The sequence below is a fragment of the Lolium rigidum genome, chromosome 3, assembly GCF_022539505.1.
Source record: "Lolium rigidum isolate FL_2022 chromosome 3, APGP_CSIRO_Lrig_0.1, whole genome shotgun sequence".
Taxonomy (NCBI): domain Eukaryota; kingdom Viridiplantae; phylum Streptophyta; class Magnoliopsida; order Poales; family Poaceae; genus Lolium; species Lolium rigidum.
In genome coordinates, this window is record NC_061510.1 from 226756213 (window position 1) to 226763247 (window position 7035).

Genomic DNA, 7035 nt, shown 5'->3' on the forward strand with positions numbered 1-7035 from the left:
AATACAACAAGTCAATATACATGAACCCCAAGAATTTCGGTAGCGGGTAGACATCTTCGAGTTTTGTAAAATTGTCATGTGTTCCCATCGGGAGCGTTAAGATTTTACTAAATAAAATATAGTGACCCAAAGATATGGTGCAACCCAAAGAAATGGAGGATTCCATTAGCCGAACAAAGGGACTCAACAATATATTCTCAGCGTGTGTCTGTCGCGGTAAAAACTCTGAACGCCGTGATTTGTAAAAGGGTCACGAAGGTAGGACCCTAGGATCCGTACTGTGTGGCATTGCATCGCACCCGAATGTGCTCTCCCACTTTATCCACATTAAGAGATGTGAAGAAAATCCAAGCGGATGCGTTGGGTACCTGATAACTTAGCTGGAATCCATTTTTCGATAACTACTAAAGTGGCACGTCCTGAATTACGCCAGTATCCCAGGTTCGAGTCCGGGGACTCTAACTTGAAGTAGGTTTATGCGGATTTGCCACAAGAGCAATTAAATGGTACCTGATCCGTCAGATGAACCAACCTCATTTACCAATATCCATGTACAATATAGGAGTCAAATAAAAACAACGTCTTCATGGACTCGATGAATTTGCAAAAGAGATGAAGGATGGAGATTTTACCCGATTCCACGACTCGAATAAAATGTCGGGGGCTACTAACATGGGTATGCCTAATGGGCATGTGCCCGAAGGTTTGGAGGCCCATGAAGATGAATACATGCGGATTGAGGGAGTAGAGTCAATATAGGGTAACTTGTAGTAATATATGGAAATGCCCGTTGCGGCCCCATATTTGTGTCTTGTACAACACGAAAAGCCTCAGCTTCGCCTCCTATATAAGGGCGAAGCTGAGGTTGAGGAAAGAATCGATCATTGTTAAACCCTAGCCATCGTTTTTCTCTAGATAGACGCCTTTGTTCGTCTGGCCACCTTCGAGTTCTACTTTCCCTCTAATTCCACGAAATCCTAAGTCTACAATCTGTAGGTATTGATGTCGATAACTATTCAACCGCCATGAACAATTTCACCCTCAACAACACCGAAGGTACGGATTGGGTTATAGATTTTGGTGCATCTTCGCACATGTCTTCAAATTTGAATTTTCTGTTAGCTTGTTCATCCTCTATTCCAATTTCTGGCACAAGACATTCCTATATATCACACCCACATGTTCAATTTCTTTTATGACAAATTCTAATTGCTCCTTCCTTAATCAAAAATCTCATATCCGTTCAAAAATTTACAATTGATAATCGTGTTTCTTTAGAATTTGACCATTTTGGTTTATCTGTGAAGGATCTACAAATGGGGAAGCTTATCGCTCGGTACAATAGCTTGGGTGACCTCTATCCTCTTCATGGAACGCCCACTTCTTCACCTCAAGCCATGATAGCATCCGTTGGACTCTGGCACCATCGACTAGGACACCCCAATAAAACCACATTGTGATCTTTACTTCAAGAATTTTGTATCCCTAGCACTACTTCTCCTCATGATTCTTCCGTCTGTAATGTCAATGTGGCAAACATGTTAGATTACACTTCAGTACTTCTTCCACATATAGTTCGTTCCCGTTTGAATTATTACACGTACTGTGATTTATGGACATCACTGGATCCGAGTGTCTCTGGTTTTAAATACTAACTTGTTATTCTTGAGGATTATTCCCACTATATTTGGACATTTCCTCTTCGTGCCAAGTCTGACATCCCCACAGTTTTTCAGAATTTTCGAACTTATGTTTTACCCACTTTGGACTTCCTATTCGGTTTATCCAATGTGATAACTGTGCGAGGGGTCACCTCAACAATGTCCATGGATATGGACTTAGCGTTTAGGGAAAAGTGGTGTGTTGGTGGTTTCGTCGATTGGTCAGACAAACAAGTCTTATCCGACAAATTGATTATGAGGCTAAAGCGTCATAAACTAGAACAAGCTATGGTTTACAACCAATATTCGATTATCTCCTGCTGGCTCCCCGTAGCCTTTATATAAGAGGCTTGGTCTCAGAGTCTAGTTCGGGTCGTTTACATATGTGACTTGACTAACTAAGAATATGTTGGCTGTACGGTGGGCCCTTCCTTATTCGACAAGCTTTGTCTCGTGGGCCTCGACTTCCATCATCAGGGGCTTCTTTGCAATACGCACCAGGGTGACATAAACCTTAAGCCCAATTAAGCATACCCATGTCAATAATGGCCGAGAATTTGACAATATAAAAATCATGATTTCTTTCTCTCTCATGGCATGTTACTTAGTTTCTCTTGTCCATACACATCTCAACAAAATGGCAAAGCTGAACGTTCTCTTTGCTCTATTAATGATATCCTTCGTACCTTACTAATTCAAGCCTCTCTACCTCCACAATTTTGGGCAGTAGCTCTACGTGTAGCCATCTTTCTCATCAACATTCGTCCTACCAAAACCTGTCCTCGTTACACCCCATACCAATCCCTCTTCCTTCACCCTCATGATTACTCTTCCTTACGTCTCTTTGGCTGTTTATCCTTTCCAAATATCACTTCCACCACCCCTCACAAACGTGTTCCTTGTTATCACCCTTGTATCTATATTGGCTCCTCTGATGATCATACAGGTTCACGTTGCCACATCACTTTTGATGAAAATATTTTCCCCTATGCTATCGCAAACGTCGTCACCAAACCCAATAAACCCACCACGACACCTACTGCATCATTACCGCGACCCACTGTCCACTCGATCCTCTCTCCCGAGCAGCCTGACACGGTAGAGCTTTCGCCTATTTTTCTAGCTGCGGCAGCATCTTCACCTAACACGGCAGTCAATTTGTCGGTTATTTATGACATGGGAGCATCATCTCCCGCCACGACAAAGTCCTCTCCCACAGTGGCATCGTTTTCTCCTATCAAGCAACATCCCGAGCTCTGCTGCGTCTCCTTCCTTGTCAGATACACCCGATTAATCATCCTCTCATGTTATTCCACCCAATTGAAGGGTTCGTTGCATAGAAAACAAAAAATTTCTACCGCAAAGACGAATAAATCCAAGATCTAATCTATGGAAAAGCCAAGATCTAATCTACCAAGATCGAAGCAATGAGATGTATGTGAGACTAACCCTCGAAGATTTCCAAAGCCTACGAGATTAGATCTCGTTGTTGATGTAGTCGATCATCCTGTGCTGCAATCCGGCAGCACTTCCGTCCTCGGTCGTGCGTACGGTGTCGATGAAGCCCGTCCTCTCCTCGTTCCAGCGGGCAGCGGAGGTGTGGTAGATCCCCTTGGAATCCCAGCAGCACGACAGCGTGGTGAGGGTGGTGGAGGAGAAAAGCTGCAGGGCTTCGCCTAAGCCGGAGCAGTTTATCGGTGGGAGAGAGAGGCGGCCAGAGGTCAAGGGGTGAAGGAGAGCTGCGCCCCCTGCCCCCTCCCCTCTTTATATAGGGGAGGTGCGGCCAGGGATGCCTTGGCCCCTCCTCCAAGCCCTTGGCCGGCGGCCCAAAGAGGGAAGGGGGGAAAACTTCCCCCCCAAGTTGACCCCCCTAGGGTTTTGGGGAAACCCTAGGGGTTTGGCCGGCTGGGCCTTGGGGGGCATGTGCCCCTGGCCCATTAGGCTAGGGAGCATCCGCTCGGACCATTCTAGGCCTCCTAGGGTCATGGGCCCCATGGTGGACCCCTCCGGAACCTTCTAGAACCTTCCGGTCTTTCACCGGAAAAATTCTGAACTTTTTCGAAACCTAGAAATCAACTTCCCTTATATGAATCTTACTCTCCGGACCATTCCGGACATCCTCGTGATGTCCTGGATCCCATCCGAGACTCCGAACAAACTTCGTCTCCATACCATATTCCAAATCTACTTATGCGACATCGAACCTTAAGCGCGTCACCCTACGGTTCGCGAACTATGCAGACATGGTCGAGACTCCTCTCCGAGCAATAACCAATAGCGGGATCTGGAGATCCATAATGGCTCCCACATATTCGACGATAACTTAGTGATCGATTGAACCATTTACATACGATACCGATTCCCTTTGTCACGCGATACTTTACTTGTCCGAGGTTCGATCATTGGTATCTCCATACCTTGTTCAACCTCGTTACCGACAAGTACTCTTTGCTTGTTACCGTGGTATGTCATCTCTTTTGATCCAATCACATGCTTGCAAGCTAATCAGACGACATTCCACCGAGAGGGCCCAGAGTATATCTATCCGTCATCAGGATGGACAAATCCCACTATTGATCCATATGCCTCAACTCACACTTTCTGAATACTTAATCCCATCTTTATGACCACCCATTTACGCAATGACGTTTGATGTAATCAAAGTACCCTTCCGGTGTAAGTGATTTACAAGATCTCATGGTCGAAGGACTAGGTAACTATGTATCGAAAGCTTATAGCAAGTTGAACTTAATGACTTGATCTCATGCTACGCATATTTGGGTGTATGTCCATTATATCATTCACCCAATGACATAACCTTGTTATTAACAACATCCAATGTTCATGATCACGAAACCATGATCATCTATTAATCAACAAGCTAGTTATACAAGAGGCTTACTAGGGACTTCTTGTTGTTTACATAACACACATGTATCAATGTTTCGGTTAATACAATTATAGCATGGGATGTAAAAATTTATCATGAACACTAAGATATAACAATAACTAATTTATTATTGCCTCTTGGGCATATCTCCAACGAGTCTCCCACTTGCACTAGAGTCAATAATCTAGTTTACATTTGTAAAGATATAACACCTTGGCCTTCTGGTGCTTATCATGTTTTGCTCACGGGAGAGGTTTTAGTCAACGGATCTGACACGCTCAGAAACGTATGTATTTTGCAATTCATTTAAGTCTCAACGCATCACTCATTTTCCAAATGAGTCGGCATTAATTGTATATGCTTAGTCCTCTGGTGGAACCTTAATTCCGCGGTCTGAAAATAAGTCACTAATATTTTCACACACAATATAGCTTCAAAGTTCTGACACCATCCGAACTACACCAAGTTCTCAAACAACTCCTTGACTTAACATCCTCAATCATTGTCAAAACAATGACATACTCTGCCTTTGTTTGTAGAATCCTTCACAATATTTAGAACTCATCTAAATCTAGCATAGACTTCTTCTAGCTCATTGTGCTACCTTTTAAACAACACTTAGCCTAATTGAGATTGAAATTTTATTTTTTATATGAGACCAAACTAATATCGGTGCAACACCTTACATCGATTTGTTTGTCATTACCCCATACAAAACTATATATATATCCTTGGTTCTTCTAAAGCACTCAGGGATATTCTTACTGTTGTCCAATGATCATTGCATGAATCATTCTGGTATATGCTCGTAACACTTTAGAGCACAGGACATCTGATTTTGTACATATTATTCGTGATCTAAAATCCCTCGTGTGTTTTTACTCATCGAGTGTCAAATACACTCAAGTCTTGTTAAACCTTCACATGGAAAGAACTCCTTCTTAATATTTTTATATTGAACTACATCAATATTCATTCTATGTACTTTGACTTAAACTTATTATGTGTTTCAATCTATCCTCATAGATCTTGACACTAAATATGTTTCAGTCCATATCCTTTCATTGAAGTTAATTCTCAACGAAACCTTTTAATCACATCAAGTATATAATTACATCATTTATAATCAATGATATGTATAACTATGTCTCAGCGCTCCCACTTAATTTCTTGCAAATGCAAGCATCTTCATCGTTTCTAATGAAATCAAAAACTCTTTGACTATTTCATCCGGTGAAGATTCCAACTCCGCGATACTCACTTCATCCAATTGAAGTTTGTATACCCATCTAGTATTCCACGGACCAGCAAAACTCTTGGTTGTATCTAGTATACATCCTTAATACACACTTCTGGAAGGTATGTATTTCTGCCATCCTACTAACATATCTCATAAAAGAAATATGTAGTGGCTACTAGAATAATCCATATAGACTATAAGCATTGCTACGGAAGATCTAATCTTATCGTAGTCAACTCTTTGAACTTTGTCGTAAAACAACTTTTCGACAAGTTGAGCTTCTTGATACGTCTCCGACGTATCGATAATTTCTTATGTTCCATGCCACATTATTGATGATATCTACATGTTTTATGCATACTTTATGTCATATTTATGCATTTTCCGGCACTAACCTATTAACGAGATGCCGAAGTGCCAGTTCCTGTTGTTTTCTGCTGTTTTTGGTTTCAGAAATCCTAGTAAGGAAATATTCTCGGAATTGGACGAAATCAACGCCCAGGGGCCTATTTTTACACGAAGCTTCCAGAAGACCGGAGGACTTACGAAGTGGGGCCACGAGGCGCCGCCACAACAGGGCGGCGCGGCCTGGGCCTTGGCCGCGCGGCCACGGCCTATTGTGTGGGGCCCTCATGTGGCCCTCTGACCTGCCCTTCCGCCTACATATAGTCTTCGTCGCGAAACCCCCAGTACCGAGAGCCACGATACGGAAAACCTTCCAGAGACGCCGCCGCCGCCAATCCCATCTCGGGGGATTCAGGAGATCGCCTCCGGCACCCTGCCGGAGAGGGGAATCATCTCCCGGGGGGAATCTTCACCGCCATGGTCGCCTCCGGAGTGATGAGTGAGTAGTTCACCCCTGGACTATGGGTCCATAGCAGTAGCTAGATGGTCGTCTTCTCCTTATGTGCTTCATTGTCGGATCTTGTGAGCTGCCTAACATGATCAAGATCATCTATCTGTAATGCTATATGTTGTGTTTGTTGGGATCCGATGGATAGAGAATACTTTTTTATGTTGATTATCAATCTATTACCTATGTGTTGTTTTTGATCTTGCATGCTCTCCGTTATTAGTAGAGGCTCTGGCCAAGTTTTTACTCTTAACTCCAAGAGGGAGTATTTATGCTCGATAGTGGGTTCATGCCTCCATTAAATGCTGGGACGATGACGAGAAAGTTCTAAGGTTGTGGATGTGCTTGTTGCCACTAGGGATAAAACATTGATGCTATGTCCGAAGATGTA